The following is a 9937-nucleotide window of genomic DNA, read 5'->3' as shown; positions in this document are numbered from 1 at the left end:
ACTCTAATGAGTAGTGACATCCATTTTGAGAGCTTTGTCTGCCAGAACATCTCAGTCAATATATTTTCTGCTTCCCAGGATAGTTTAGTCGATACCTGTGAGCATGCATCACTTTTAACTGAAGCATGAAACTGTGGAATCTGGATTTGTAGTTTCAGTGGGTTTAAAATGAGGCAGGAGGTGGATGGAGGATTTGAGGTTTTGCTCGTCAAACAAGATTTACTGCAAATTCTGCTTTCACACTAATGACAAATGCATTTCATACTCACAGTCTTAACTTTTTAAATCATCTCTCTGTGACAGCTGTCATTTGATTTCTCTCTTATTTCTACTTTCATTACACAGTCTTACAAATTCAACACTGACTGAGCTGGCGTGTGCTCAGGAGGGTTTTTCCTCCATGACTTCAACACAGTTTTCTATATAAACACCCAGGAAACCACAATGTCTGATCTCTTATCACAAAACAATCTATACACACCCGTTTCTGTAGAACAACCATTTCCCAATACACATTCTGTTTGGTGATTTTGGGGGTTTATAGCACCAACCCATTTCTCAAACACATTTCACAACTGAATTTCAAAATATTCCCACTGAGCTGGGTGCTATATAATCAATAACTGTATTTTTAAAGTCTTTAAATATCACTTTAAAAACACGTGGGTGCTGCTTGAGAATCACTTGGTGTAAGAAGAGGAAGCTGCACACGTCTTGCATTCTAATTAATCAGTGTTTTGTCAATGAGGTTGATAAATAATTGCATCGCAGTAATGAGTGTGTCGCTGCCGTTGTTTCAGGGTAGAAAGGTCGTGATGACATTATCCAGCAGCTGAAGACAAAATTCCACTTCCTTAATTTAATAAAAAGAGAAACAGTTATTATCAGGGGGCCCCAGAGTTTACTGCCTCGCCTGTAACCATCAGAGTAGGTGCAGGTTGTTGTCAGTAGGTGGCACTGTTGCATAATTCTAAGGGAGGTGGCATAGATCTGCGTCTACTCTCCACTCTGCATAATTATGTTTTCGATATAGGCCATGCATTTGCATACCTGATTAAATTGCACTGGCTTCAAAACCATACTGTTTATAATGACTAATTAAATAACCCGAAATTGGCAAGCGCCCCACTTTCATACTCACCTTATTCACGACAGCAGACGAGCGAGGAGACAGACAATGAAAGTGAACTGGGTCACACACAGGGTTCAAACTGAATTATTCTGTCTTATTTCCAATGGAAATTAAAAAGCACTGGGGAGAAGTGATGGAGCTCGGCTCAGCGAAGGGAGCATCCAGCAGTGGCCTGCTGTGGCATTGACTGACTGGTCAGATGACTGAGGAATCAGATCATCATTTGTATGCAAAGCCTCTAGTCTCAAGATGCGTAAAAGGTCAGCGTTTCAATAAGGCTACTGCCCCCGAGCCAACATCCTGTGCCTGCCTACAGCTGACAACACTGCATCCTGGCACCTCAGCCTGGCGGGGACACTAGAGAGGAAATCCAAACAGAATATAATAGAGGTTATAGCAGCTGCACCAGTACCTGCCGTGGATTCATACTTTAAGCATGTTGCACACCACAGTCAGCAACACCTGCTGTAACATCATGACTGGACACAAAGGCAACACACTTGGATGTTTGAGCTGACATAGACAGGTACAGCAACAGTTTTCTGCCCTTTGTGAATCATTACAGATTTGCCCTTTTAAAACAGACAACAGTGACGGGGTAATTTCACCTCGGCTGTCACAACTTACCATACCTGTTAACAGCATCCATTATCTCCCGTCTAACGACAGGGATTAGACTGGAGCTGCTCCAGTGGTTTGGAACATACATTGCAGAAAGATCTGGGAAGACATTTGGCAAGAGGATAGTTGTACAAGATGGCATTTACAAGATAGCATCTCTATTAATGTATCCCATATCTTTCCTCCACCTCTTAGGCAGATTACAATATTTAATATGGCCAGAGTGTCACTCTATAATCTTTGTTTCACTAATCCATTTAACCACTCCATAAAAAATGTTTTACATCCCAGTAGTGTGTAACGAAAAGCCGAAAAAATATACATTAATGTTTAGACTTTGTGTGGATTTGCATGAATACTCGTTATGAGATCTGTGGGTTGAACCAAGCCACTTCTCTTTTAGTATAAAAAAAATCAAGTAAAATGAATAAACATTTCAAACAGTAATGGATATGCGTGGGGTGTTTTTATATCTGGGAAAATTAAAACATTTTTTTTGTAACCTTGTATATAAAAAAGCTACAGATCATGTACCACTGCAGATTTAGAGGTTGAACATGATTTCATTGTGGAATTGTGAGGCGGAAATATCTGACTCCACCATGAGAGCATGTGGTGGTGGTATGTGGTTGCTGGTGGATTAACTGCGCCTTTGAAATGCCTCCAGCACAAAAGATTAAACCTGGATGGCGGACCTCAGAGGTTGTTGATGTCACTGCTGGAATGTGAAGTACATTTACTTAAGTACAGATTTGAGGTACTTTTATTTGAGTATTTCTATTCTGTCTATTTATCTGACAGTAGTTACTTTTTACTGTTTACTATTAAGATACAGAACATTAATCAGCTTATGAATTATGATGTATTAAGACACCTCACAGTTCGGGGCATCGATGGCTTAATGGATAGAGCAGGCGCCCCATGTACAAGGCTGTTGCCACAGCGGCCGGGTTTGACTCCAGCCCATAGCCCTTTGCTGCATGTCATTCCCTCTCTCTCTCCCCCCTCTCACCTAGCTGTCCTATCAATTCAAGCCAAAAAATGGCAAAAAAAAAAATCTTAAAAAAAAATACACCTCGCAGTATTTAAAGTAGTTGAAATGACCCCCACCTTTACCAGCTGTAACATAAGTGTTGCTGACGCATGAAAGCATCAGTAATACAATTCTATAATATATATGATTCTGAAATAGGCTGTTCTGCATAATGAATACTTAGACTTTTGGTACTTTAAGTATATGATAATGCTAAACATTTACTTAAAGGAGCAGTATGTAAGATTTAGTGGCATCTAGTGGTGAGGATTGCAGATTACGACCAGCCGAAACTTCTCCCATGTACCAAGTGTGAACCTCCATTAAGGATTCCTTCAGTGTTCACCGTTCAGGCAGTTTTATCAGGAGGGAGGTCTCTTTCTCTCCACAACAAACAGACCAGGGTTCTCATTTATAAAACAGTGTGTAGGATCCATACTAAAAATGTACGAAGGGATAAAAGCCAGAAATGGTGTTTCTATAATCAGGTTTCCACCTCACCATCTGCATCATCAATTTCCCATCTCTAAAACATTTGTGAGCATGGGTCAAAGTTTCTCCCATCAAGTTTGTTTGTATAGATCACAACTTTTGCATGGAAGGTGGTGTGCGCTTCTTTCAGGCCTCGTTTTGTACGCGCATAATGTTTAAAAGAGACCCCAGGTGATTAAGAAGGGTTAGAACACTGAATTAAAAAAAAGTTTTACGTTACAAATCAGCCTTTCTCCAGCGCTGTTCTGCTCATCACAGACTGGCCACTAGCTTAGCACCTGCTAATGTGCGCTCACCTTTTCCTCTGATGACTTAAAATCAGGCAGTTTTAAAAAGGGAGCTGAATTTTCTGCAGAGGTCTCTTCCTCTTCAAAACAAGCAAACCTGGTGATTTAAACCAGTTGAAACACTGATTTAAACGGTTTCAAGTTAAAAATCTGTTTTTCCGACATCATTTGGCTCATTGTAGAGGGGTTGCTAGCTATGTTAGCCAACAGGAAAACGCAAATGGCCCTATCTGGAGCCTGTGTTTGGTTTGTCCATTTGGGCCACTGTAGAAACATGGCAGTGTAACTGTCATAAATCAGTTCAGGGGGGCTCAAATGCAGAGTAACAGGCAGGTTGAAGTTTTAACAAAAAGCAAACTTTAATTCAGCTCATAAAAACATCCAGGGCAAGCAGGAAACTGAAAGTCCAAATGAAAGCAGAACAAAAACCAAACTGAAAACCAACCGGCACAATACAATTAACTCAGGTAAAAAAATCCAAACAGAACACCAGGCGGGAAACGGAGCAGGGAACGACACCAAGAACACAGGGATGAGCACAGGAGTGAACGCGGGACAAACTGAAAAGGAACAAAGGGAAACACACAGGTATATCATACACAAAAAACTAATCACGAGAATGAGACACAGCTGGAGTGGAAGGACACGGGCAGAAGGAGGGAAATGGGGATTGGCTAACAACAAAGGTGTGGAGGGGAACACTAGGGTGGAGCAAACAAGACTGATATAGAACAGGTGTGAAGGGAAGACTCCGGGAACAGGGAAGGACTAACGAGACAGGCGGGAAAACACACAAAGACAGCAAGTAAAACCAGACATGCCACATGAAGAGAGAATCTACAAAATAAACAAAAACCCAGGATTATGACAGTAACATGGACCCACTCCTTATGTATATAAAAAGAGGTAATAAAAACATGATGATGCTTTACTTTCAGGTGATTATAGACTAAAGAAAACATAATTATATTATATTCCATTTCTGCCAATATTTCCCACCTAAATCCTACACACTGGACCTTTAAAAAAATATCTGATTACGCCTATCATCACTGGTTGATGTGTATTTGTTGGTTAGGTATGTGTTTTATTTCAATAGAACCAAAGATTGATGAAAGCTAATGCTGCTCACCACTTCACTGACCTAATTTCAAGGCTCTCCAAGTTGTTATGGCTGATCTACTAATGAGCAACAACCTGATGATCATTAACAATCCTTTTAGGTCAGTCGAATATTATGGTAATATTGGCATACAAGCAGCACTGTAAACCATCATCTTCTGGGAAGACTTCAGTATCTGTATTCTGTGTCAGTCTCCATAATTTTTTATTATGGTGGGTGCTGCTGTTACAAAATAAGCGATTATTTCTCTGCCTACTGCACCACAGGTGATTAAAGATTTAAGAGCTCGATCTTCCAACACTTGCTGCAGGAAAAAAGACAGAGATGGAGGGAAACCTTTAAGCTTTTCAGTCGCTCTGTGTGGTCTAATAGTATATAATCTCACCATACCATTTAGCCATTCGAAAAGACAATTTAAAAGATTAGTAGGAATGAATACTTAAGGTGTGTGTAGCACCTTTTCATCTGCTTTGTGATAGGCTATGTAGAGTGAAAATCATGAATAAACAACAACTTTTGCAACAGCTTTGTGAAGTCTTTGAATGTAACTTTATTGTAGATTTATAAATAAAAGTCCCCGAGATTAATCACTGCCTCATGTTCATTCCTGAGGCACAGCTTGAGGGCCAACTTTGAGTCTGTTTACTACTTCTGCCTTCTCGCAGCCATTCCGCTGAAGCTTCCTCCCTCCACATTGGTGGCACTCTGCATATGTGAATCCAAGGACCCCATGATAAACTGACGTATTTTAATACCACTATCAAGTCTGTATCGAGCTCCAATGGAGCCAGGAGTAACGCAACACTGCCTCGGACTCAGCTGTCAGCTTCATCACTCACAGAAAATCCTGTATAAATGATCAATGTAATATTGAGTCATCCAATTCTCCTAGTGAGACTAAACAAACCCCCAAATCAAATCAAAATTTCATATTATAGTAAAATTTAACAAATCCCACAGAGGCGATTAGCTGTCTCTTTAAGCATTAAATTTACATCAGTGGGCTGCAGGCCTTTACAACAACAATCCCCTGCTTCGTCGATATTTGGCTTCACACGCAAGACAGGCGGATGTGAAATTGGAAATATGCCTTCACTTTTCTCCTTTGTGAGACAGAACATTGCGAGAAAGCAAATGGAAATGCACCTGTTTATGTTTTCAAATCAGTGTCTTCAGATTTTATTTTTGGAGCCTGGATGTTGTCAAAAGGCCCAAAAATCTGTTTAGGATTAGGAGAGTGTACCATGAAATGAAGAAGACAGCAGAAGCGCTGGTATTGGGCATGCATTCAAAGGTACTTATTTTAATTTATCAAGTTAAAATTGTGAGCCTATGTTTAAGTGAAGGTAAGAGATGATCAGGGTTTTCGTTGGGATCTTAATTTTGTTAAGGTTATGGCAGGTATCTGTCAGACTTATCACTCTGCGTGCAACAAGGGAATCAAAACAAGTCTGTGGAAAAAAAGACAGAAAAACAAAAGTGACTGAAGATTACTTTTCCCTGTCATTTACAAGAACAAAGACATTTGTGGATTTTTAAGTGATTATCACATTATTAAAAAAAATCACAACTGCTTTAACTGCTGTTGTAGTCAATATTGTTAACAATAAAATATATATTGTGCTGCTATCCTCATGAATTTGTCTCAAGGCTCTTGATACTTTTATTCACAACTTTAATAACTTGTTCTGTGGTAAATAATTCTGGTTAAACTAATATCTTTAGCCTGTAGTAGATTTAAATACATCTCTCTTAAATGTTGATAGAGGTGTAGCTTACCACAGTGGGGTTCAGTGGTTTAGAGGAGGGTATATGCACTTATACGGGCTATACCTGCCTTTCTCTGGCCGTTTATCAGCCAAAAGCCAGTTGAATGTATAGTAGAGTATGTCCACTTCCTCCTTGGTAACCTAGCCACCTACCTAGCAGGACACTCACCTCATTAACTACACCAATGGTGGGGTCCCATGATTACCAGTGGTGTAGTGGAGGGAATACACTGGTGTAGGGTGAGATGGGGGAAGATGCCCCCACCCACTTAATTCCTCTCCTAACCAAAATATGGCACTAAATCTACTTTCAACACATGTATTGAATGGCTATGCTATAGTGAACTTAGACATTTCATCTGAACAACTGTATTCTTGAGATTTATTCCACCAGAAATGTTTCAGGGTAAACTGATTTATCACAGGATAATAGTGATTTATGCATTTGTATTAAGTTGTACATAAAAAGCTTTAATATATGATGATTGCGGATTTGTGGGAAGAGTTATTCAGTTTACTTTGTTAAAACACAGACCCTTGGGGCAAGAAGCCCCTTCAGAAAGGTGGCAAAAACCCCACGTTACATATTGCCTTTTAAATATTATTTAGTTATATTTTCTATAGTCATGCGTGAATTTATATAGTAGGTAAGTATAGCCTACTATTGTCGTTTCAGCAGCATGCTAGCATTATTAGCTTGCTAGCAATCATTAGCATTGCTAGCTATCTAGCATTAGCCAACATTTTTAGCAAGCTTGCAGGAGGAAGAAATCCTGAAATAAAAACAATTAGTCTGAAGTAACGGCTGCAAGGCTTGTAGCTATTTCATTAATGTGTCAGAGTTGGGATTTTAGTTGGTTTTATTTAGTTAGATAGCTAGTTTTGAGCCAGGGGCCTTCATGCCCCAGGAGTGAGGCTAGAACAACAAAACTGGGCAAAATTGACCAATTTATTTCTCCCTCCTGCACACGCTAAAATCATATCCAAATATTTTTTTAATTTAGCAGTAAATTGACTTTGTTCTTAAGGGGGCATCTTTCCCAATCTTACCCTACAGGGTATACCCACCTTTTTTCTGGCCACTTACAGCATACCCACCTCTCAGCCAAAAAGCCATAAAGCAATATATATACATATATATATATAAAGACACAATTCTGCTGGGGACTGAGGGAGCCCCTCTTATGGAACTGAATGTACAAAATAAACAGACTGATAAAAAATAAAACTTGTGCATCAGGAGGATTGTTACAGTTACCTCCACCTTGGCTTTATGCCACTGTAAATGCCAACGGCTCCAGTAATTGTTTTATTCTGTTTTGCTTTTTAGTCCAAAGGCTGCTTGAAAGCAGCCGGGATAACGAGTTGGTCTCTGCCTTGTTTACCTCGTCCTGGGGATTGGCACATCTCGGTGATACCGCTCAATGTGCATTAGCATGTTTGATGTGTGTCCAATCACATATGCTACAACAATGGAGCAACACCAATTGCCCATGTCCGCTCTTTCCTATGCCAGTGTAGCTGACCAGGAACCCCCAGGCGGGTCTTCCAGCTCCAACGTTTAATTTGCGCTTGCTGTAGTGTGACTGACTCGCACACAACCTCCGGGGCTGAAAAGTGAAGCAACACGGAAGTACCAAAAACTGCAGTTCTTTTTTTTTTTTTTAAATATATTTTTTTGGGGCATTTTTTGCCGTTTATGGACAGGACAGTTAAGTGTGAAAGAAGGGGAGAGAGAGAGGGAATGACATGCAGCAGAGGGCCACAGGCTGGACTCGAACCTGGGCCGCTGCGGCAACAGCCTTGTGCATGGGGTGCCCGCTCTACCACTAAGCCACTGACGCCCCAAACTGCAGTTCTTTGAACGCACACTGGAGTCAGTACCATAGACCCCCATGTTAAAACTTAACAGCAGAAATCAACATGTTACAGCCTGGTACAAAAAAATGGTTTCTGTGTTTTGTGACAACTGTGCGGAGGGTGAATTTTTGTGTAACTCACCCATTTACATTTTATTAAAGCTTAAAGTTACACATACTTAAGGGCAGGATGCTTCACAGGCCGTCTGCCGATTGTGTCCTCGGCTTCTCAGTCAGACCCACCCCTCTCTCCTTCACAGCTCCAGCCTCTTGCACAAATATGGTCACTTCTGAGTCCAGAAAACCAAGATGGTGACAGCCGTAATGCCTAACTTGAGGCTTCAAAACAGGAGTCAAAGGACCAACGGGTGACGTCACAGTAGCTACGTCCATTATTGTCACAGTCTATGTCCAGGACAGAGGTGTCTTTAGCTAGGTCAGTCCTCAATGAGAAAGAAAGATCAATGCCTCCTCCTCAGTGTTCAACGCTGACCCAGCAGCGAAAAGCTAAAAGTTTCTGGGTGGAACTTGCATTCCTGAATTTTGATTCTGCATTTTGTGCATCAATCTACATACCAGACCGCTGCTTGCATTTTTATGGCATCCACCAAGGTGGCTAGAGTGACTGACTTAATACACCACAGATGAATTCTATCCTTATTTGGCAGGTGGGCGGGTGCTAATGTCAAGCTCTGATGGTGACATCAAACTGAAGAGGCAGGTGTCCTGTGTCCCAAAGTGTCCTGAAGGTCTTTAGTATAATCACATTCTCTTTATACCACAAAAACAGTAGTAGTGTTAGACTGACTGACTGACTACCAACATATCTTAAAAATATAATTAAAGGCCTCTCCATCTCAAAGTGGCAGGCTGAATATAAGTCCCAGTCTTCCCTTTGGTTCCGCTTGAGTTCAGATACTCTGTTACTTGCGAGAAATTAGCCCCTCTTTGTGTTGAAAAGATGTTTGTTGACTTTTCACATAGGAGCACTGAAGAATGCAAAATTTAATTAATAGTTGATAAGACCAGATGCCTTGTTTACCAAATGAGCAGAAAGCAGACGTTGTTGTTGGTAGCTTTATAACTTCTCCTGGGGCACTACGTGGTGCTCGACATGAGAAAGTGAAGGACTTTTAGTCATTGCTGTTATAATTTCTTAAAACGATGTTGAGCATCTTTTCAGATTCAAGAAGCTTTCGAGTTTTTCACACCGAGTTGTATGATTTACTGTTATTCTTAATTGAGTTGCAGGACATACAAAAGTCCCATTTCGCATATTTGTGTAATGGAGGCGATTCAGTTTAATAGCTCCTCAGTCAAATTGCCAGGTACTTAATGGATAAGTGTGTGCAGAGTTCAGATTTTTCATGCAAATAGGAGTGATTAACCGAGGGAGGCAATCTGGCTGCCAAGACATTGGAAGGAAGACTGAAACATTTGTACTTATCTCTACACTGAATGGACCACGACACCCAGTGGGAGGCTAAGGGGACAGACAAGTTTAAAAGCATAATTTAGGTCATTTTCAGTTTTCTCATTTTAGTCATCATGAAAACAGATCGTGTTTTGGCATCGCTTCCCTCTGAGTACTGGTCTGTGAAATAGTCACAACCAAAATTCT

The sequence above is a fragment of the Epinephelus moara genome, chromosome 18 (genome assembly GCF_006386435.1).
Source record: "Epinephelus moara isolate mb chromosome 18, YSFRI_EMoa_1.0, whole genome shotgun sequence".
Taxonomy (NCBI): domain Eukaryota; kingdom Metazoa; phylum Chordata; class Actinopteri; order Perciformes; family Serranidae; genus Epinephelus; species Epinephelus moara.
Note: the sequence above shows the minus strand (reverse complement) of the source record.